Raw genomic sequence first — 24,826 nt, forward strand, 5'->3', positions numbered from 1 at the left:
AGGGCCGCTGCTTCAGGTCCCCTCAGAGCCAGGAACGCTGGACAGAGGGCCACAATGCCGGAGTCCCTGCCTGTTAAGCCTGCAGCCCACTCTGCTATTTTATGTTCCTTCCTTTGGTGCTAACATTCTCTAGCTGTGTGACTTTAGGAAGATGGTAGTTTTCAAACTTCAACAGCCATCAGAAACCTCTGAGAGCTTGTGGAAGCACAGCTCCTCAAAATTGCTGAATCATTAGCTCTTTGAGTTAGGGGTGCAGGAATTTTTGTTTTTAACAGGCACTGAAGAGTGATTCTGACTGCACGTAAACCGCAGCTGGGGAAACGTGGCTGTTTAAAGTCGTGATTCAGTTCACACCTCCCTTAAAGGACTAATGGTTCCTCAGGGAGCCCTGAAGCCAGGCTGCCAGGCAGGGTTCCTGGAGGCACCATGAGAAACAATGCCTCCTCCAAGGTGGCTTGGTGCTTCCCAGAGTGTGGGGCCCAGGGTGTGTGCTCAGTAATGCTGATTGTATGCATGAAGACTTGAGACTTGGTAAGATGGAAAGGGCAGTTGGGGGTGGGCTGTTAATTACATTTGTGCTGCCAGAATGCAAGTTCTAGAAAAGTAGGGGCTTATTCTTAATTATTCCCAGGGCCTAATCCATAAAATGCTAAATGAATTAATGACATCACCCACTTCTCTCTCCCTTGGAAAAGACAGAATGTCTGAGAGCCCAGTGAAATAGACCTACTGTGTCTGACAAAATTCCCTAATTCCTCAAAGATCTGATTTAAATGGACTCAAACAGGGTCAACAGTTGTGTGATTAAAAAATAAACTCAGATTAGGACATCAGGGTATTTTTTTGATACCCAGTGACAGGCAAACACATCAACTGGGTGTAGCAAAGTGAGTCATGCAATTTCTATTGTAATGAGAAGGGTGGAATAATTGATTTCCCTTTCTTCCCCTTAAATATCAAGGCCAGAGCAGTTAACCCATCAGGAAAAGTTACTAAATAACAAACTTCATTATAAGCAAAGATAAAGCAAATTGAACTCATATTGGAAAACCATTTTAGACCCACCAGGTGGGCAAATATACAGTCTGACAATAGTGAGTATTGGCCAGGATGCGGTAGAATAAAAACTCTAGTTGGCTGCAAGTGGTCAAGCACTTAGGAGAAAGAGTTGGACAACCTCAAGCAAAGCTCCAAATGCGCCTGCATGTTTCACGACTCAGCCTTCCCACTTCTAGGACGTCACTCAATTCTTTTCTCCCCCCAAATTTCTCTTTATCTCTTTCGTCACTGTGCAATCTAGAAATCACTTTTTAAGTGAGGAGAAAAACAGTTTCTTCCTCTATTTATACTCACTAAAAGAGAAACCTGGAGCCAGGTCTCCTAACTCCAAAATGTTAATAAATAAATAAATAAGTAAAAGGAGTTCACATTTACATTCCCCCGAACACTCAGTTTGACAGGGCAAGGACGGTGGACTCACCTCTGCTCTCAGTTGTGCGTTGTACATGCAATCACCCACTCCCCTGAAATCTGTAGGGCATGGGTTGCATCACAATCAGGCTAGACTTCTCTTTGCTCATGACTGTTACTGTGAGCTGTCCTTTGTGTGTGTGCTCAGTTGTGCTGACTCTTTATGCCAGGTTCCTCCATCCATGGGATTCTCCAGGCAAGAATATTGGAGTGGGGTGCCATGTCCTCCTCCAAGGGATCTTCCTGACACAGGGATTGAACCCATGTCCCTTGAATCTCCTGCATTGGCAGGTAGGTCCTTTACCACTAGTGCCACTTGGGAAGCCTGAGCTGTCCTTTAAGATACGCTGTGCTTCAGAGGAGTCCAGCCCTGACCATTGCATATGCATTTATAGTTCTGACCATCACTTATGGTCAGAATCTCAATTCTACTTTTATTTCCTGGCGAGAACTCCTTAATCTATATTCAAGTTAGTGTACTTAGTCAAGGTATGTGGGCAGGGGCTTGGTCCATATCCAAATAGATGCAGAAGAGAATTAACCCTGAAATCTCAATCCATCAGCAACATCGGTTGTTACATATTATGTGTTCATCAGACATTATGTATGGTATTGAGTGTTTCTTTTCTTACTGTTATAATGTGCAGCCCATGTCTTCTGAAAGGCTGTTGAAAGGTAAATGCATTGCCTGTCACCATTATCCAAGACTTTGATTCCATATAATAAACAGGGACTTAGTACAGAGCAGTGGTAACTTAACTTTCATGGGAAGATGAGGAAAGAACAGAGGGGAAGTTAACATGTAAAGAGATAGTCCATTCTTGCACAGGTTTCCAAGTGCTGCTGATGCTGCTGGACCATAGTTTGAGACTCCACAACCCCATCTGGACCCTATTAAAATGCATCTCTTGATTAGTCACAGGAGGAGCCTGGGAGGGGAGAGTTCATGTTAAGGGACAGGAGAAGTCAAGACAAGTTGACCTCAAAGGTACCATGGAACAGGTAAGGGGCTCCAGGACAATGGTCGGGTCTCTTTCTACTCAGAGAGCCTGGGCTTCAGATATAAAAGGCTGCTTTTCCAACGAGGAAGCAGATCTCTTTCCTTAGCTGCCAGAACAAGCACAGCTATATAACAGCTCGTAGTCTCCCAAACTAAACATCCATCATACCTGTGACTTGCAGTAGCGATTTGTGTTCTAAATCAGTTCTACCCTCAATGTTGAAAATCCCCAAAGATCTAAACCAGAGGTTAAAGAGGGAGGGGGGTGGCTGGGAGGGGAATTCTCATTTTCCTCCAAGTCAGCTTTTCCCAAAGTGTATTCTGAAGAATATTTGTTTGATCAAGTCACGCCGTGACAAAAGCATTTTATAGTCAAATGAAACAACAGGATGCTGAAAGTCATATCCTCTTCTCAGAGATCCACAGGAATGTGTCTGAGAAGTCTTGTGGCCAAGAAATCAATTTTAGATTTTTTTTTTTATTGGAGCATAATTGCTTTCTGGAGAAAGGAATGGCTCCCCACTTTAGTATTCTTGCCTGGAGAATCCCATGGACAGAGGAGAGCCTGGCGGGCTATAGTCCATGGGGACGCAAAGAGCCAGACACGACTAAGCAAGTCACACATAATTGCTTTACAAGATTGTCTTAGTTTCTGCTGTACAACAAAATGAATCAACTATGTACACACATATATCCCCTTCCTCCTGAGCCTTCCTCCCACCCCACCTCCCCATTAATTTAAGATTGTTAAACTCAGTGTTTGGAAATAGCACCAAAGAACATTTTTGCTTGTAACACAAGTGCTGTGGCACATATTTAGAGAAGCACTGCTTTTGAATATCTTCTTTCTTCAAAGGGAGGAATTTTGTTTTGTTTGTGATGGAAACTTCACGTAGGCATGCAAGAACAAGCTGATAAACACACAGACACACACAGAAACACCCTAGGCTGCCTCCATCCTCAATCCCCAGATACGCAGAAGAGGAAGTATCTGAAATGACCATTTTGGTTCTCTTCCCCTCCAGATGTGAAGCTGGCCTGAGGTATGACAGTAATTCCTGCCTGGGTGGGACATAGGGGCTGCTCTTTTTGTTGGGGGAGGGGGACTGCTGCTCTTTAATGAGGCAGTTAGGATGGGTGGAGGGGGAGGAAGCTCTGGGAATAGGTGATAGGCAGCCAGGAAAGCGCTGGCCTAGGGAACACCAAGTGGAATTTTCCTCTGGAAATCCTTTTGAACTAAGTGGATTTGACTGTTGCACCCTTGGTTGCCTAGATCCCATGGCTAAGTGATTTTGTCTTCATTTTCCAGTAATGATTAACACTGCTGCAGTTTGGGGACAGTTTATTCAACTGCAGTGATGGAAACAAAGAGAAAGCCCTTCCTTAAACCCCTTGGCAAAATCTGCTTTCCACTTCTGACTGATGGTGGGAAGAGGAAGGATGCTAAAATGTTCCTGTGTTTGGAAGGACTGTCAGAATCAAATACTTCTGAAATCTTAAATACTTCTCAGTGTCTCATATTCTTTTTAACAAAGCATCCATCTGGGGCTAGTGGACGATGTTTTCATTAGTCATCCCAGTAAAACTCCACAAGGAGATGGTGCTTTTAGATTAGGAAGCATGGACTGACAGGTCCAGATCTTTTAGGGGAAGGAGCAGGGAAGAATGTGGTCTCTTGTCTCCTATTTTGATGGAGATCTCTGATGCTACCCAGCAAGCTGTCCAGGTCCCATATTTCACTTTGAATAAACAATGGGATGTAATAACTAAGTGGGATCACAGAGTCACGGCTTTAGGATGAGATGAAATGGCACTTATACAGTGCCTGCAAGGCAGGGGAGCACTGTACCGCCTCCTCCCAGCAACCAACTAACTCTAAAATGCATGGCTCTGTTTTGTGATTTTTAAAATTTTGTTTATAAAAGCTTTTCTCTTTCCTCCTCCTCTCTCTCCTTCTCTCTCCTCCCTTTCTTCCTTCCTTTCAATGAAAAGAGGAAAGGATAACACAATATTGCTCATTTGGGAGAGGTAACAATAGAAAGCCAGCAAAAACTGCATCTGGATCCACCTTGCAATGCAGGGGACGTGGGTTCGATCCCTGGTTGGGGGCCTAAGATCCCACATGCCACGGAGCACCCGAACCTGCGCGCTGCAACTACTGAGACTGCATGCCACAGCTAGAGAGTCTGTGCGTGGCAATGAGTATCTTGAGTGCTGCAACTAAGATCTGACACAGCCAAATAAACAAATAAATAATTTAAAAAAAGAAGAATCTGGATCTGGGAGTAAGGGGAGAGCTTCCCTTTCCACGACAGAGTGGAAGCCTAGAATGTCAAAATAAGGAGGGACTTCAGGGGTTGTCCTGACTCATCTTCACAAAGAAGATGGACCCAAAGGTTGATCACCTGCACAGGACTCTTCATCACAGCACTGCCGCTTCCTCTGCTCCAGGCTGGAAGCAGGGTAGGCAGAGCTTGTTAGGCAATGTCATGAGTTCTGCTGCAGCTCTCTCTGAAGCAGGGGTGACGTGACACTTTTGGAACCTCTGAGCTAGAGCATCCTCTGGATCCTGCTGAGACTTGGTCAGCTTGGGCGGACATGGTGGTTGAGGTAAGGATGAGATGTGTTGTTGTTGTTGTTTAGTTGCTCAATCGTGTCCAACTGTCATGACCGTGACCCCACAGTCTGAGGCCCAACAGGCTCCTCTGTCCATGGGATTTCCCAGGCAAGAATACTGAAGTGGGTTGCCATTTCCTTCTCCAGGGGATCTTCCCAACCCAGGGATCAAATTCACGTCTCCCGCACTGACAGGGAGGTTCTTTACCACTGAGCCACCAGGGAAGCCAAGGATGAGATGACCAGCCTGCAAAGAAAGGCTGCTTATCCTAAAAACCAAAGATATTGAAAACATGCTTGATGCATTTCTAAGCACTCAGCCAAAGTAAGTTTGCCAAAATCACAATGTTTAAGGCTTCTATGATGGAGTAAGAGGGACACGAAGCAAGGTGTGGAATACCCCAGGCTCAGGGAAACCCACCAGAACTCTTACATCATCTGAAACCCCTGTGTAACCCCATCTTTCATGAGGTGATGGCTGAGTTTACATGCTGGGCCTCTCAGCCATGCTGTGAAAAGTAGTCTCCTACAAAGGATGACCACCATGTAATTCGAGTTCTATAGCTAAAACAAACCCTACTTAGCTGCATCTTCCTTCAAGGGGGACTCTTCCTGTTCATAGTTTCATGTCATTCAATGCTATGAAACCACCGGTACAGAACATGGCAGTGTTTGTTGTAGATACTTGATTCATTATTCTTGCGACAGACGGATATTCTGTTATATGAACTTTTTTATGGTTGGCAATATTATCAAGTATCAGTTATTTGTTAACCACATTCCTAAAGTTAATATGCAATGACAGAAATTGTTAATTATACCACCTGTGACTACAGTCATAAAAATCATTTTTAAGGCAGAATATAGAGATTAAGTGATGAAGAGGCAGGGATGATAAGAGCAAGGAAAGGGGAAGAGACAGAGTTTTGCAAGTGACAGAGGGTGGTGGTGGGTAGTCTCTAAAATCTTGGCCAAGACCTAATCTAATTATGAATGTTGTTTTCTCTGAATCTGAAGTAATAACGTGATGTATGAACAAGCGTTAAAAAGCATGGGAAAATGCATTTCAAAGAGTAGGGGTATTAGTATGAGGTTTACAGCCTCAAAATGAATTCCTATGATGGAACTGACTCACATTGGATACTACACAACTTGACATGCTCCTTAGTTACAGCCACAAAGAAGGGGGCCATCAGGAAAGGAACCTAAGATTCCTAAGGACATACAGGCCACCAAATGCTAGGGCTGGGAGGACTCTGGAGGTCACCTAGTCCCTTCTCCTGCCTTATAGTTCTCAGACAATGATTCAGCTTCTTCTTTTCAGAGTTTTGCACTCCAACTACATGCTGGGGTCTAAAAGTCCATTGTTTTATGGAAGAGACTTGGAGATAGTAACTCACGGGAACATCAGAGAAGACTCCAGATACGGAGTGCACTTTGGCCCTCTGTGAGCAGAATGAGGAGACTGTGCTTTGCACACGGCACTACCTAAAGGCCTGGAAACACTGCTGTTGCTCCATCAGCACTTAGCTCCTCCCCACAGGCAGCCCAGTGTTGGAGAAAAGTATTTCCAAGCCACACAGACCTGGATTTAAACTCTATTTCCTAGCTATGTGATAGCAAGTTGCTTTCTTCCTCTTAGTCTCAGCTTTCTTATCTATAAAAACATGCCTTGCAGGGATATTCCAGGGTTAAACAAGACAGGAAGTGGAAAGGACTGCCAGGTAGGGCCTCAACCCATGATGCCTTCTACCAGGTTTCTTTAAGAACCAACCAGAAGAAAAATATCTCAAGACAACCAATATCCTGTTCCAAAGAATTAGAACAGATTGTCAGGAATTTTGCACTTAAGATCTTATTTGTGGCAAAGGTAAGCCTAGGGTTCTTCTTAGAATCAGGAGATTGAGTGGATTTTGGAGACAATCTGACCTGATGACTCCTTTCCAGGCATTACTGGGAGCAGATCATTGGAAAGCTGAGGGTCAGCCATCATCCCGAGGCACCTTCAGAGGGAGATTCCACCCAGATGCCCGACTCAGTGTCTCACAGTCTCTATAGTTCAGAGTTCTTCCCAATGTCTTACTTAAAATCTCTTCTGCTTCAGCATAAATCGTTCTCTCTTCTTAGTGTGAGGGAGCCCTGCCATGAGACAGATGGCTTGAACTACAAAGCAACCCTGCTAGCTGCTTCACTGGCCTGATTCACAAGTTACTATGATGGAATGGGCTTCCCTGGTAGCTTAGTGGTAAAGAACCCACCTGCCAATGAGGGAGACACAGGTTCAATCCCTGGGTCAAGACGATCCTCTGGAGAAGGAAATGGCAACCCACTCCAGTATTCTTGCCTGGGAAATCCCATGGACAGAGGAGCCTGGTGGGCTACAGTCCATGGGGTGGCAAAGAGTTGGACATGACTTTAGACTCTGCACACACCCATATTATGGAATGTTGGGCCTAGGCTGCACCACTTAATTCACATGAGAAAACCAAGGCCCAGAGAGGTCTGTTACCTGGCTATGATACTACAGCTAGTAAGGGGCAAGAGCTGGGTTTCAACTCCAGTTTTCGGAGTCACAAATTCAAGATTATTTTGTTCCCCTTCACCGAGGGTCTGTTTTTATTGGGTGTGTGTCCAAAGGTGACCCAGAATCCTTTGTCCGTCTAAGGACCAAGTTCAGACATTGTAGTCCAGGAGTCAGGAGACCCCAGTCCCAACCCTGGTCCTCTTCAGAACTGCTCCTCTGTAGAATGTAGTGACAAAAGAGCTTTTGTTTACATGTTTTTGAGGCATACTAGTGAAGCAGGAATATCCTTTGGAGGCTAGAATTCTTCACTGATGCCATGCCAAGTCACTCCATTCATGTTCGACTCTTTGCGACCGCATGGACTATAGCCCACCAGGCTTCTCTGTCCATGGGATTCTCCAGGCAAGATACTGGAGTGGATTGCCATGCCCTCCTCCAGGGGATCTTCCCGACCCAGGGATCAAACCCTAGTCTCTTACATCTCCTGCAGTGGCAGGCGGGTTCTTTACCACTAGACCCACCTGGGAAGCCCATACACACACATACACACACACAAACACACACACACGTATATATACAATTTTTTTAATTGAGAGAGGAGTTGTAACTTTCATCCAACTTTAAAAAAGGACTCCAGGACCTTAAAAAAGGCCAAGTAACGCATTCACTTATCACTCATTCGGCAAATATTTTTTCAAGTGCCTACTGAGTGTGAGGTATCCTACTAGTCCCAGAAAATATAGTAGAAGTACAATAGGCATGAGCCGCACCTCACGGCACCTGCATTCTAGTGAGGGGGGCAAATGATAAATAATAAGCAAGTAATAACATGAAATACCATCAAATAGGTTCAGAACTACTGGTCCAGCTAGACTTTGTCTTTCTCTCTGGACTCAAATATGCAGTTTTCCTCTGCTAAGAAAGCCAAACCCTACTGGAAACAAACTCTGTTTAACTTTTCAATTGTAATTTGAAGGTATGTAGTAAAGTCTCCTGACCCTGCTCCACGTAAACAAGATTGTCTTGTGCAGTCAGGCCGATTAGATTAACCCTTCATTCCTCTCTGCCCCCCAGGCAGGCAGCATAATTCCAAATCTCTAGAAATGAAAGGCAAGTCTGTTTGGCCAGGATCAGCAATGCACTTTCCCCTTGCAGAATCTCCCTGCTGATTACAGCTGCTGCTTGTGCAAGACCAAATGATCTGAAAGCCCCAGAAAGACAAGCCACCAAGAAGCATTGGTGAATGTTTAAAATTTGTGGATCTCATAATAAGGATATTGTTCAGAATTTTATCTCAGATCAGCTTTTTGTGCAACTGCTGAGTGGGTTTTTCATATGTGCACCTCTACTGTTTAATAATGCAAGTGAGCTGGACTTATCTGGTAGTCCAGTGGTTAAGACTTTGGGTTTCCGCTGCAAGCGGCACGGGTGCTATCCCGGTCAGGGAAATTCCTCGTGCTGTGCAGTGCAGCCAAAAAGAAAAAAAAAAATGCAAGTGTGTCAATTCCCACCCTACCCCCCATCCCCTGCCCCGCCTCCATTTCCAATCCTGAACAAACTCATAGAATTGTTGCTATTTTTGATTTGGTGTTTGCCTAAATTCAGCTTTTGGGCTTGGCAGTAGAAAGAAGGAATGACCTGTTGAAAGTGACATAACTCAATGGCAAAGCTGCAGTCTGACTCTAGGACACCTGATTTCTGGGTCTCTGCTCTCCAGGCACTAGATTAGATCCAAAGGCCTCGCTGAGATTACACATGCATGAGCACACAATTATTATCGGAATGCTGTGCGGCTCCGTTGATTAGAATGTTTAGTCCTTACTAATTCTAGGGACAGCGTCACACCACCAACTGAAAGGCGAGTTCTGGTTTAAAGAAAAACAGACTCTGTCAATGAAACTGAAGTGCATGGTTGTTACAGTTTGAAAACAGAAGTAAATGAAAATTAAAAAAGAGGTTGGGGAAGGTCGTGGATATCCATCACTTGGAGGGTGAATAAGAAAAGATTAACGACGATGTACAATTCAAGTTACCAGGTCAGGATGGGAAATCCTGCTGGTTGTCCAAAAGGGGTGAGAATTGGTTTGAACTCCATTGATGACTTCTCTCTTCACCTTTCTTCCCACCTCCATCCTCCACTCCATGTCTCCCTGCCATCCATTCATATCTTAGATCTGGTGGGGGAAGTGACAGTCCCTTTTCCTGAGAGTCTCTCTGGGGATGGGCTTCAAGTCATGGTATTACTAGCCTTGGAAATCACACTCCTTAATCCTCTAGCGAAAGCATGAGAAAGTTTCAGAAAAGAAAATATACCTAAACTAGAGAGAAAGTCAGGCTTCCTGCCCAAGGAGCTACTGGCTATTTCTGGAGAAGCAGGCCTAGGATTTATGCCCATTGCTAAGAAGGTGTCATGGAGCAGACTGAAATAATTACGTACCGTGTCCTCCCATCTCTTAAATCCATGCAGCACTGGTTCTGGGACTGGGGTGTGTGTCTGTGTCTGTGTGTGTCTGTGTGTGTGTGTGTTCGTGTGTGTGTGTGTGGTGGGTGGGGTGGCGGGGCGGGGGGAGCCTGAAAGGTTTGTGTGTGTGTGGACTATGGGGTGGCGGGGCGGGGGGAGCCTGAAAGATAAACTGAACAGGGACTCTCTTTTTCATTGCTATTGTGACTCAGCCAATTCCAGGATTTAAGGTCAGGCTCATTATCCATTATGCCTCCAATTCATTTCTCCTGGGAAATGCCATCTGTTAGGGGTACTTATTTCTGGGCAGCATAAATGCTACTAGTTTGCTTTTGGTGTAGCTGCTACTTGGCATGCCTCCTGCTAGTCTTGTCCCAGGTGGCAGGGAACAAGGGTAGGGCTCAGGCATTTGCCGTCATCCAGTTCACCCTCTTTTTGTATGTTCTGCCTATCTTCCCAGCTTGCTGTAAACACCCCTCATCCCCTTGACCCCACACATACACAGCAATACCCTCCCTTAGTTTTCAAGCCACAACACGATTTAAATGCTTCTGTGCTTCTGTGAATTCCATATCAAGTGTACTAAGGCTCAACATTTGCCCGGAGTAAATAAGGAAGTGCTGTTAGGAAATTCTTTCCTTAGGATCTTATTTATGTCTTAAGCTAGACCAGCACCTTTTGTTATTACAGCTGTTCCTCACAGTGGTGCACACAGGCTTGCCTTTCTGACCTCTTATTTTGAATGTATTGTTGGTTGACATTCACCCCTAGAAGAAATCTCTACCTTTTCTCCAGTTGGTAGGATAAATTCACATGCCAGTTAAGGCTGGTTCACCTGTTCAGTACTAAGTGACCTGAATGGGGTTGCCTTCTCAGCACCTCACTGGTCCCAATGCACAGACACACTTCACTCAGGAATACAGTCCTGACATGGGAGCTCAGGAATTCCTGGAGGATTTCGGGAGTGATGAGCACAGTTCGGGAGAAGGCAATGGCACCCCACTCCAGTACTCTTGCCTGGAAAATCCCATGGATGGAGGAGCCTGGTAGGCTGCAGTCCATGGGGTCGCTAAGAGTTGGACACAACTGAGCAACTGAGCGACTTCACTTTCACTTTTCCCTTTCATGCACTGGAGAAGGAAATGGCAACCCACTCCAGTATTCTTGCCTGGAGAATCCCAGGGACGGCGGAGCATGGTGGGCTGCTGTCTATGGGGTCGCACAGAGTTGGACATGACTGAAGCGACGCAGCAGCAGCAGCAGCAGCCGAGCACAATTCAACAGAGAAGCAGGATGCATATGCTGGCTTGAAACTCTGGAGACAAGTTCCTGTTCAACACCCAGGGACGCTGGTTTTCTGGACAGAGTTGGGAAATTCTGGGGATGTGGGTTACAGAGGGCGGAGCTAGGGTTGTGAAGGGGAAGGAAGTCATGTGCTCGAGACAGTCAAAGGAGACATTCTTGATTTTTCTTTCCTTCTCACCGCTGATAACCAGTCTATTAGCAACTCAGGCAGTCCTACCTTCAAAGCTTGTCCTAAAGTCACTTCTCTGTAAACCCTCACTGCCATCACCCTACCTAAGCCTCTGCTGTCTCTTACCAAGTCAACAGATTACCTCCTCCAACTAGTTTTTGTGCAGCTCTCTTGCTAACATCTCAATTTTTAAAGAATATATTTTTTTTTATTTTTCGGCTGCACCGGGTAGCATGTGGGATCTTAGTTCCCTGACCAGAGACTGAATCTGTGCCCCCTGCAGTGGAAGCACAGTCTTAACTATTGGAAAGCCTGGGAAGTCCACTCTCGCTAATTTCTAATTAATTCTCTATGTGCATTGCAGGCAGATTTTTTTTTACCGACTGAGCCACCATGGAAGCCCATGCAAATGATAGAGAAATCATTTAGAAGTGCAAATTAGATCACATTACTTCTCTGCTTAAATCCTTTCTCAGCTGGAATTGCATCCAGTTCTCCTCCAAGGCCTACCACAAGCCCCATGTGCTCTGGGGTTGGCTTACAGTCCTCTCCCTCCACTCTCCCACAGTGTTCTTTAGCCATGCTGAGAACATGACCAGCCAAGCATTTGATGCCTCAGGGCCTTTGCTCTGTGCTCTCTGCCTGGAACGCACTTCTTCACCGGCTGGTCCGTTTTTAACCTGGCAGGTCCCAGTCAAATGCTTCCCATGAGAGGTCCAAGGTGACTTCCTCATCTAAAGTAGCAACACTCCCCACCCCGACCTCTCAGTGGCATTGTTTCGTTTCTAGCATTTCTCTTTCTCATAATCTAAAATCATCTTCTTTACCTAGTTTCTAAAGTTGTATGACGACCAGAGAGATTTCTATCTAGACCTGTGTTGTCCAGTATGGGAGCAACTGGACCCATGTGCACTACTGAGAACTTGAGATGTGGTTAGTCTGAATTGAGATGTGCCCGAAGTATAAAATATATGTCAGATTTTGAAGATTTAGTATAAAAACATCATACTGATAAATTTAGACTGATTATATGTTGAAATGATAATATTTGGGGTATACAGTGCATGCGTGCTAAGCCACTTAAGTTGTGCTAAGTCGCTTCAGTCCTGTCCGACTCTGTTTGACCCTGGACTGTAGCCTGTCAGGCTTCTCTGTCCATGGGATTCTTCAGGCAAGAATACTGGAGTGGATTGCTGTGCCCTCCTACAGGGGATCTTTCCGACCCAGGGACTGAACCTGTGTCTCTTATATCTCTTGTATTGGCAGGCAGGTTCTTTACCACTAGTGCCACCTATACTAGGTTAAATAACATGTTATAAAAATAACACTTTATAAACATTAACATCGCTATTTTTTAAATCTTTTTAATGTGGCTACTAAAAACTTTTTCATAGCATTCATGACTCACGTTATATTTCTATTGGCCAGAACTAATTTGGATCACCAAAACAATGTGCATTAAATTCTTGTTTACTGAATGGTTGTTTATTTTCGTCTAATCTGTCTTTGAAGTTTACCAAAGATAAGTCAAATGTTTTTCATTTCCTCGTTCCATCTGTTCCAGATTAGGAGAAAGCCAAAACAAAGCTTAATACCAGCACCACCGCCATCAACAGAAGAAATCTCCTGAGCCATGTAGGCCCCAGTAGCAAGCCAAGGAAGGCAAACTGGAATTGGGGAGCAAGAGGGTAACCCAGGATGGTGGCTAGATGGGGTGAGTGGCTTCAGCAGCCAGAGATCTTCCCTTAGGCCTAGGAGGTGACACAAGCAATTCTCCCAGGATCACCTTGATGAAGCAATAAATCAAGGTAACAAGGTGGAAGGTCACTGAAACCTGGTCTCAGCCAGTCCTGGGGCACTCTCTCCTACCATGTAAGCCAAGGGGCGGGCAGAGAAGTCTCTTCATCCATTCAGTTCAGTTCAGTTGCTCAGTCATGTCCAACTCTTTGCAACCTCATGGACTGTAGCACACCAGGCTTTCCTATCCTTCACCATCTACCAGTTTGCTCAGACTCATGTCCATCGAGTTGGTGATGCCATCCAACCATCTCATCCTCTGTCGTCCCCGTTTCCTCCTGCCTTCTATCTTTCCCAGCATTAGATCTTTCCCAATGAGTCAGTTCTTCGCATCAGATGGCCAAAGTATTGGAGCTTCAGCTTCAGCATCAGTCCTTCCAGTGAATATTCAGGACTGGTTTCCTTTAGGATTGACTGATTTGAGCTCTTCGCAGTCCAAGGGACTCTCAAGAGTCTTCTCCAACACCACAGTTCAAAAGCATCGATTCTTCAGCGCTCAGCTTTCTTTCTAGTCCAACTCTTACATCCATACATGACTACTGGAAAAACCATAGCCTTGACTAGATGGACCTTTGTTACAAAGTAATGTCTCTGCCTTTTAATATGCTGTCTAGGTTGGCCATAGCTTTTTTTCCAAGGAGCAAGTGTCTTTTTTTTTTTTTTAATTTTTTTATTTTTTTGCAAGTGTCTTTTAATTTCATGGCTGCAGTCAGCATCTGCAGTGATTTTGGAGCCCAAGAAAATAAAGTCTGTCATTGTTTCCATTGTTTTCCCATCTATTTGCCATGAAGTGATGGGACCAGATGCCATGATCTTAGTTTTTTGAATGTTGAAGTTTTTTAAGTCATCATTTTTACTCTCCTCTTTCACTTCCATCAAGAGGCTCTTTAGTTCTTCACTCTCTGCCATAAGAGTGGTCTTCTTGCAATCTTGATTCCAGCTTGTGCTTCATCCAGCCCAGCATTTTGCATGATGTACTCTGCATAAAAGTTCATTGGCCCACTTGAAAAATATGTGCTTCTGCTTGTATGATGGGGGGAGTTGCAGCATTTGGAGAGTCACAGTGGCATGAGGGAAGGGAAATAACTATAGGGATAGCAAAAGCCCTACAGATTTTTTCCAGCTCTCCTTTCAAGGGCTTCTGGAGACAAAAGGGGATTAAAATTTCAAGCTAGGGAGGAGTAAAAACTCTTAGCTAACTGATTGGCTGGGTTTATCTGATTAATCCTGGGGCGTCTGTGTCACAATTCAATGCAACAGCATTTACTGAAGTATGGAAAGTTAAAAAAGCTTTGAAGTCAGCAGCCAAGGGAAGGGTGGGAGAAGGTGGGAAAGAATGAGATAGGGCCAGGAACTGCCTTGTTCTGGGAAGAAAAAAGCTGGAAAAGGCCCCAGGCAAGGTGGAGTTAGACTAAAACAACTTTGTCTTTACTTTCTTTCAATTCCACTTATTCATTCATTCCACAAATAACGAGTGCCTACTGTGTGTTAGCAGCATATAGTTATATATGCAGCATATAGCATATAGCATAGTTGCCAGCACTATGATAGGACTTCTGGAGTTGCTGACTATCCTTGAAGAAAGCACAAATACTACCTTAAGACCTTTAAGCAGGTAATAAAACGCTTCATGTGAATGATCAGGTAGGTGGATCCTCCACATCCTCCTTTTATCCTTTCTCCCTGTTGCTGTTGTTCAGTTGCTTAATTGTGTCCGACTCTTTGCAACCCCATGGACTTCAGCATGTCAAGGCTTCCCTGTCCTACACTATATCCAAGTTTGCTCACACGCATGTCCACTGAGTTGGTGATTCTATCTAACCATCTCATCCTCTGCTGCCCTCTTCTCCTTTAGCCTTTAATCTTCCCCAGCATCAGGGTCTTTTCCAATGAGTTGGCTCTTTGCATGAGGTGGTCAAAGTATTAGAGCTTCAGCTTCAGCATCAATCCTTCCAATGAATATTCAGGGTTGATTTCCTTTAGGATTGACTGGTTTGACTTCCATACAGTCCAAGGGACTCTCAAGAGTCTTCTCCAGCAACACAATTCAAAAGCATCAATTCTTCAGGGCTCACCCTTCTTTATGGTCCAACACTCACATCTGTACATGACTACTGGAAAAACCAAAGCTTTGACTAGATGAACCTTTGTCAGCAAAGTAATGTCTTTGCTTTTTAATATGCTGTCTAGGTTTTTCCCTTTTCCCAAGTAATCTGCAATCCCAACCACACCATCCCTCTGATATTTGCTGAAGTTGTTTCCACTAAATTTCCCAAAGACCTCCATTTTGCCAAATCCATATCTACTCGCATCTGTGGAGTATTGACATCTCCTGATATTCTGTCTTCCTTTAGTTTTTCTGGGACACGTCTTCTCACTGGTTCTCCTCCATTTCCACCTGCTCATCTTTTAATCTTTTTTACCTAATTTGGTTGACTGAAAAAAATATATTTACTTAGTTTAGGCACAGAGGATCTTCGATCTAAGTCACGGCACGTGGGATCTTCAGTTGCACTGTGTGGAATCTAGCTTTCTGACCAGGGATTGAACCTGGGCCCCTGCATTGAGAGTACAGAGTCTTGGACACTGGACCACAAAGGAAATCCTGTGGCTGACTTCTGAAATGAAAAGGAGTCCTCAGGAGTCCTCGGCTTTCTCCTTTTCTCACTTTATTCATAGTTCTTGGGCACCATTAACCAAAACCACAGCTTCAGCTATCATATAGACATGGATTGGGCTCTCAAAACTATATCAGGCCCTTATCACTCATCTCACATGTAGTCTCATGTTATAAATTCCATGCTAGAACTTTACTGGATAAACTTAACCCTTAAGCCAGTTATTCTACTTTTACCCTTATCTTGGGGACTGGCATTACCAAAAACCCATGGACTATCTAGACTTATGCTCCCTGACATATCATTCATTCAGTGGATAAGTCTCTTCCTTACTAGATCCTAGACACTGGGCCCTGTACCTGAAGGGTACAGAGATAAATAAGATACAACTGAGCACTTGCAGACAGGTAAGCAATCAGAGAAGTATGCTGTAAGACATCATCAGAGTAATAAATGCAAGAATAGAAGCACTTCTAAGATGTAAGACACAGAGAAAGCACAGTAGAGGAACTGACTCAGAGTTGGAATATGAGGAAAGGCTTCCTTGAGGAGATGACACATGAGATGGATTTTGAAAGACAGATGGAAATGGAATTCCCATGACAGACAAGAGAGGTATGGTATTTCAGGTACTGAAAATAGTATGTAAAAGGCATAAGCATGTGAAACCTTGGGCTTCCCTGGTGGCTCAGATGGTAAAGAATCTGCCTGCAACGCACGAGTCCCGGTTTCAATCCCTCGGTTGGGAAAATCCCCTGGAGGAGGGCATGGCAATCCACTCCAGTATTCTTGCCTGGATAATCCCATGGACAGAGGAGCCTGGTGGGTAGAGTTCACGAGGTCGCACAACTGAAGCAACTTAGCACAGCACACAGCATGTAAAATCAAACAGTATGTCAAGCAGTGTGATATTGATGGGAGTGTAAAATACAGAGCAAGGGGATATTTGGCAGGAGGTTAACTTGTAGTAGCAGGTAGGGGCCAGATGATAAAGGATCTGAATAATAATAAGAACAATAAAAGCTACAATTAACAAGGCACACTTTACCTACAAGGCCACTAGCGCTTGAATCTGCCCTATGTTATTATTCACATACTACAGCAACAAAGCCAAGAGGCTACATATCTGATATAGTTAAGCTGAAATTCACACCCAGGATTCTTTGACTCCAAAGCCTAGGCTCTTGATCATATATCCTTCTGCATATGCATGATGCTAAAATACACATATCTCATGGAGCATATAAGGCAGTGCAAGGTGAAGGAGGCTGGAAATGACGGGTTGAGGCAAGGATGGAAGATGGCTGTTTGCAGGATCAGGAACTAGGACAAAGCTACCTTAGCCACAACTGGTGGTGGGCCGGGTCTTGTTTGCTCTAGCAAGTCCATACCTCTGGGTGTACAGTTCTGAACAAAGTCAAAAGAGTCTACATGGTTAGGGTCTTTGCTGGTGGTCCAGTGGCTAAGACTCCATCCTCCCAATGCAGAGGGCCCAGGTTCAAGCCCTGGTCAGGGGACTAGATCCCACATGATGAAACTAAAGATCAAAGACCTGCATGTCACAACTAAGATCCAGGGAAGCAAAAACAAATAAGTTTAAAACAAAAATCTTCCCTCTGTAATAGTTCTTTCCCTTGGCTTCCCATACCCTCCTAACCTGCAGTCCTGGTAAGGGCTACAATTCTCTCATTCTCAGCAAATCATCTTCAGTACTATCCAAATTTAAACTTGTATGTTCCTTAGTTAAAATCCTCTTATATTCTCTTTCAGGAAAAAAAAAAAAATCCTCTTATGGATTCTCACTGCCTTTCAGTTCAGTTCAGTTGCTCAGTCGTGTCCAACTCTTTGCGACCTCATGAACAGCAGCACGCCAGGCCTCCCTGTCCATCACCAACTCCAGGAATCCACCCAAACCCATGTCCATTGAGTCAGTGATGCCATCCAACCATCTCATCCCCTGTCGTCCCCTTCTTCTCCTGCCTTCAATCTTTCCCAGCATCAGGGTCTTTTCCAATGAGTCAGCTCTTCGCATCAGGTGGCCAAAGTACTGGAGTTTCAGCTTCAGCATCAGTCCTACAAATAAAGGACTGATTTCCTTTAGGATGACCTGTGACTCAGTCACACCGCAAGTCAGCTGTCCCACACTTCTGTATCTTCCCAGGTGCTATAATTGTTCCTAAATGCTTTTCCCTCACCTACCTTCCTAACCCTATACCTACCCCTCAGGATGGTGCACATATCACTTCTTCTTTGAAGCCTTGCCTGACTTCCCCAAGCTGGTTTAATTGCTCCTCTTTTGTGTTCCCAGTGTAGTTTACAATGCATGCATTTGTTATTACTGCCTCCTAATTGTGTTAGGTTCAACTCCTAGCCTGGCTTCTTCCTAACCACTTACTTGACCTTACGCAAGTTATTTAATGCTTTGATATCTCAGTTTATTCATCTATAAAAGGGAATGAAAAATGACATTTCTCAGAAATGTGCTCTGAAGATTTAAGATATTTAAAACATGAAAATGTATTATAACATATGTTAAATATATTATACATCAGAGTATTTGTTTTATGTTAAATATATGATTTGGAGAAGGAAATGGCAACCCACTCTAGTATTCTTGCCTGGAGAATCTCATGGACAGAAGAGCCTGGTGGGCTACAGTCCATGGGGTCACAAGAGTCAGACACGACTTAGCGACTAAACCACCACCACCAAATATATGATTATATATATCAAAACATGTATTAAAATTCTTTGTATAGTATAAGCACTAAATAAATGTCACTGTTATTCTAGCTGTTATTATTGTTCATCCATACTAGACTCTAAGTGACTTGAGGGCAAAGATTTGTTTAATATCTAGTATACAGCTTGGCATCTGTAGGTGTTCAGTAGATATTTGGGTTTTGTATCTTTCTTCTGTTTTCAGTGTTGCAGCTGTCACTGCAGGTTCTCAATTCAATATTTTTTTTTTAATTGAGTAAGATGAGAAGAAAAAGGGGGAAAAAGATATTTGCAGTTATTTATAGAGATTTCCTAACCCTGGCTGTAGTCCAGCCCCAAAGGACTGCAGAGATGTTATTTCTGTAGATAAGAGAACTTTGGCGCCTACCCTAGTCTTTCTCCACATCTACCTCCCTCCTTGCAGAGATGCCTTCCTGCTTTTACTGACTTCTCTGCCCATTCCTGGCACTCTGAAGATTTTCAAAGAATGTGGTGATAGCGGTGGTGGTATGGGGAGAAAGGGAGTTTGTATGTAGCTAGGGGAAAACAGTACCAGGAGAGATGAAAAAAGGTGAGGTTGTACACATTCCTTATAGGCCCGAAGGCTTGGAGTGCTTTATCTGAACCTGAGCTTTTTCTGAATCTGATCCTGTAAGGCAGAGGGGCAATCATTCTTTTCCATGTTTTTGTTGAGTATCTTTAAGTCCTGAAAATGGGGAGATTATTCACCAGATAAGGGCTCAGGGTAGGTAGGGAACTGAACCAGATGAAGTAATCATTGTGATCAAATTTTTAAAATCAATATAACAGTATAAACTGTGACACAAAAGAATTGTTTACATTCTGATGTGACTTTTTTTAATGTAAAATATCATGAAAAGATATAAAATAATGAGACTGCACTGAATGAACAGACTTTATTAAAGACCATAATTACACAAAAGAAAAAAGTACAGTCAAAAATATTTTAATGTTTGTAACGTTTCACAATTGTTGTTCAGTTGCTCAGTCGTGTCCAACTCTTTGCAACCCCACGGACTGCAGCACGCCAGGCTTCCCTGTCCTCCACCATTTCCTGGAGTTTGCTCAAATTCTTGTCCATTGAGTTGGTGACGCCATCCAACCATCTCATCCTCTGTTATCCCCTTCTTCTCCTGCCTTCAGTCTTTCCCAGCATCAGAGTCTTTTCCAATGAGTTGGCTCTTTACATCAGGTGGTCAAAGTATTAGAGCTTCAGCATCAGTCCTTCCAATGAATATTCAGGGTTGATTTCCTATAGGATTGACTGGTTTGATCTCCTTGCAGTCCAAGGAACTCTCAAGAGTCTTCTCCAGCACCACAGTTTAAAGACATCAATTCTTTGGCACTCGGCCTTTTTTATTGTCCAACTCTCACATCCATACATGACTCTGGATATTTCACAATAAAGGTTTAATTCATGTCTTTTGCTCACTTTTTGCATTGAGGCATGTTTTTTTTTTCTTACTGATTGCCAAGAGTTCTTTAAGAATTTTGGCTATGATTGCAAATATATTTTCTCATTCAGTAACTTGCTTTTCAATTCCTTTAATGATGTCCTTTGATGAACTGAATATTTAAATTTTAAGGGAGTCTGCATTATCACTCTTTTCCTTTAAGGATAGTCTTCTGTGTTTCCTATTTGAGAAGTCTTTGCCTGTCCCAAGGTCATGACAAATTATATGTCTTATTCTAGAAGTTGTATATAAATGAGAGTGTCCATATGGCTATAAGCATGTGAAAAGATGCTTGACATCACTATTCACCAGAGAAATACAGTTCTCTACCCTAATGGATACCTAATATTCTAGGAGGAGATACTGACCTGAAGCAAGCTTTGGGATGGCGATGCTAAGAAAGGGACACACAGTCTAAAGCAGGAAGTCTAACCTAGTCTTGGGGATTGCAAAGAGCTTCATGAAGCACCTTCAGACTCTAGAGGAGCTGGTACTCATTGCAACTATGGAGGCTGTGCTCTCTAGAGCCTACTCAACCACAAGAGAAGCCAGCTTGCTGCAACTAGAGAAAACCCCCATGCAGCAACAAAGACCCAGTGCAGCCAAAATATATTTTAAAAATTAAAAATAAATAAAAGAGAGTCAAAATAGAAAAGGGACAACTGTCTCCTTTTGGTAGGATCCGTGGATAAGAAGTAGAGCTGGAACTAGGTAACAGCTCTCCAGGGGCCTAGTCTCTTACTACCCTATATTCTATGCTCTTTTTTGGTCTCAGACTGAAGTGAAAAAGGGGCCTTGGGTTAGAAGTGAAATTTAAGAGAAGAGCTACCCCCCTTTCCTCCTTTCCTGGAACCATGCCATAAGCTGGAGAAAAAAGAGGGCTGACTGCTTGTGCGGACTCATGGCAAAGTCCTTTACAAGAACCTATCTTTGTAAGGTGTGCCCTCACAACAAGACTTTTTAATCCTTTTCATTGATTTTACCTAGAAGTATTTGTGAGACAAAAGACAAAATCCCTCAAATAATGGGTTTCCACAAGGCCCATCAGGAATTCTGTGAAAGGATAAATATCACCTAGGAGAGTTATAAAAGTCACTTGGTCTATTTCCAGAACACAGTGCCCAGGATTAGTAAATTGGAAAGCAGAGGGGTTTTCCAGGACAGACAATTATTTTTTGAGAGGGGGAAAAAAAAAGAAGAGTTCTAGAAATATCACTTCTTGAAAGTCCACTGTATGCTCCTTGCCCTCATTTCTCCAGATTCACTGACTCTGAGCCCACGAGAATTTGCCTTCTGTACCTACTACTCTTTGGAAACTGCCCCTGTCCATCTCATCAATGACAACCTTTTTTTTTTGGCAAACCCAGCAGCTTCCTTTTGGTGCTCATCCAAAACCAATGATCTGTCTGAAAAATACCTCTGCCTTTTAAATTACCAATCCTGGGCAATGGGCTATGGAAACAGACAAACTGATTTTCATAACTCTCTGTGGTGACACTTAGTGTTTCACAGAATTCCAAGCGGGTCTTGTGGGAACCCATTAAATGAGGATTGTTTGCTCTGATCATTTTTGTTCTATTGACCTTCCTCTCCTGCACAAGAGAAACTTTCAGAGCTCTCTTCTCCATGGCTTTGGTGATGTTCTGCATTTTAGATGTTCTGCATTTTCCCATCTCTAATTAGCTTCTCTTGCTTTGCATCCCATTAAACACTGAAAAATTCTTAAAGAGATGGTAATACCAGACCACTTGACTTGCCTCTTGAGAAATCTGTATGCAGGTCAGGAAGCAACAGTTAGAACTGGACGTGGAACAACAGACTGGTTCCAAATAGGGAAAGGAGTATGTCAAGGCTATATATTGTCACCCTTCTTATTTAACTTATATACAGAGTACTTCATGAGAAACGCTGGGCTGGATGAAGCACAAACTGGAATCAAGATTGTCAGGAGAACTATCAATAACCTCAGATATGCAGATGACACCACCCTTATGGCAGAAAGTAAAGAAGAACTAAAGAGCCTCTGGATCAAAGTGAAAGAGGAGAGTGAAAAAGTTGGCTTAAAACTCAATATTAAGAAAACTAAGATCATGGCATCTGGTTCCATCACTTCATGGCAAATAGATGGGGAAACAGTGGAAACAGTGTCAGACTTTATTTTTTGGGCTCCAAAATCACTGCTGATGGTGACTGCAGCCATGAAATTAAAAGACGCTTGCTCCCTGGAAGAAAAGTTATGACCATCCTAGACAGCATATTAAAAAGCAGAAACATTACTTTGCCAAGAAAGGTCCATCTAGTCAAGGCTATGGTTTTTCCAGTAGTCATATATGGATGTGAGAACTGGAAAGCAGAAACATTATTTTGCCAAGAAAGGTCCATCTAGTCAAGGCTATGGTTTTTCCAGTAGTCATGTACGGATGTGAAAGTTGGACTATAAAGAAAGCTGAGCACCAAAGAATTAATGCTTTTGAACTGTGGTGTTGGAGAAGACTCTTGAGAATAAGTTGGACTGCAAGGAGATCCAACCAATCCATCCTAATGGAGTCAGGAAATCAGTTCTGAATATTCACTGGAAGGACTGATGCTGAAGTTGAAACTCCAATATTTTGGCTACCTGATGTGAAGAGCTGACTCATTTGAAAAGACCCTGATGCTAGGAAAGATTGAAGGTGGGAGGAGAAAGGGACGACAGAGGATGAGATGGTTGGATGGCATCACCGACTCAATGGACATGGGTTTGAGTAGGCTCCGGGAGTTGGCGATGGGCAGGGAGGCCTGGCATGCTGCAGTCCATGGGGTTGCAAAGAGTGAGACACAGCTGAGTAACTGAACTGAACTGAACTGAAACACTAGTACTCTCCAGGGTTCTAACTGTAATTTTTTCTTTCCCTTTCACATTTGCTGAATAAAGTCCTCTACTCCCATGCATCATAGACTGATGAGTTTTTTTTCCTTTGGCCACATTGAAAAGCATGTGGAATCTAGTTCCCTAAATCAGGGATCAAATCCACAACCCCTGCATTGGAAGTGTGGAGTCTTAACCACTGGACCGCCAGGGAAGTCCCATTGACTGATGATTCTTAAACACCTACTTCTAAGCCCCTACATCTTCCAGGCTCTCAGCTTACAGGGTCAGTGACTGCCTACTGGATTTCTTCACCTGGATGACCTAAAACTGTGCCGTCTTCTACAAGTTAATCGCGCCCAAGGATCACCTTCAGCCCAAGTAGAACTGCTGCTTCTCCTGCATTTTCTGCTTCAGTTAATGGCACTAATATCTATCTAGGTACCACTCCAGAATCCCTGGATTCATTCTTTAACTCTGTTCTCTGCTTCACCTAAGAACTCAACATGTCATGAAGTCCTGTTACCTCTATACCCAAGATCTCTCTTCCTGACACACTTCTCTACCACCCAGGACTTGCTTTTAACCCAAGACTTACTCTATGCCAGCGCATCCCTCTCTGTTGCTGTCAATAATCACTTTTAACATACAACTCTATGATCTCGTGCTCCTCTTTTAAGTCTATGAAGTCTCTGAAGGATACCCATCTAGAATAAAAGTGTTACCCCCTGACTAGGGTACACAGGCTCACCCACACACTAGTGCCAGCTTACTTCCCCTGGGTCACCCCCTCTGCTTGAACATGATAGGGTACATGATGTCAGGAGAATGCTTGAACAGAGATAGGGTACCCTATCTCTGCTTTTGCCCTTACTGTTCTCCTGTCCTTTCACGACTTCACCCTCTCTTCCCATCTAACAAACTCTTCTCCACTCTTCTAAGCTGTCACCTCCCTGTGACTTTTCCTCATGCTCCTTGTCAATATCCCAATAAACTACGTCATTTTCTTTGCTCCCTCAGTACTTTGTACATGCCTCAATTATAGCAGCTTTTGCACTGTTTTAGAACTATTTGCCTTATTGTTTCTCTCTTCCTCTCTCAGGGATCTTTCTTTATTCACACTCTAATCCCCAAAGTGCCTGGCATATAGCAAGCACTCAATAATGTATACGTTTTAAGGCTTTTTCTCTTTTATTTTTGGTTTCTGACCTCTTTCCAGTAAACTGATTCAAGGTGTAGACAAAGCCCAACTCATATTTTCCCAGCTGAGCTAGTGCTCATGGACACAGCAGGCCTGAGAAATAGTAATAAGAGTGAAAGATCAAGGGCTGGGAGAACAAAGAGCACATTGAATCTTTTCAGTAGGGTGACCGGGACTACACCACTCCCAAGTGCTTGATCAGAAAATAACAGTAATGCTTTATTGCCAAGTCCTGTCTTACACTTTTCAATGTGTAGGCCAGCTGGTGTCAACAACAACACGGTGAATGAGACAAATGGTGTGTGTGTACTCTGCTGGTGGGCATTTTTGTGGTGACAAAGGGGAAAGTATTATCTCTGGTCATAGGTGGGAAGCACAGCTGGAATTCGGCTACTGATCCTGTAATTCAGGGTTGATTGGTTTTTTTTTTGCAAAGGGTCAGAGAGTATGATAGTCTCTGTGGGTCTTTTGCATAAGCAGCTATAGAAGATACAGAGCAAATGACTGTGGTTGTGTTCCAGAAGGGGCTTTATTCATGGGCACTGTGATGTGAGTTTCATGTACTTTTTCACCTGTTGTAAAATATTACTCTTCTTTTGATTTTTTCCCAATCATTTCAAA

The 24,826-nt window shown here is 43.6% G+C and overlaps 1 long non-coding RNA gene across 1 annotated transcript; it reads left to right on the plus strand.

The window, feature by feature from the left end:
* Nucleotides 1-1,654: 1,654 nt before the first annotated feature.
* On the plus strand, nucleotides 1,655-14,103 carry LOC145504651 (uncharacterized). Its single transcript, XR_014052371.1, has 3 exons — nucleotides 1,655-1,761; nucleotides 2,300-2,472; nucleotides 13,110-14,103. It is a non-coding gene; the product is annotated as an uncharacterized LOC145504651 (long non-coding RNA).
* Nucleotides 14,104-24,826: the final 10,723 nt, after the last annotated feature.

Source organism: Giraffa tippelskirchi, chromosome 5 (assembly GCF_054371585.1).
Source record: "Giraffa tippelskirchi isolate mGirTip1 chromosome 5, T2T-mGirTip1v1.2.pri, whole genome shotgun sequence".
Taxonomy (NCBI): Eukaryota; Metazoa; Chordata; class Mammalia; order Artiodactyla; family Giraffidae; genus Giraffa; species Giraffa tippelskirchi.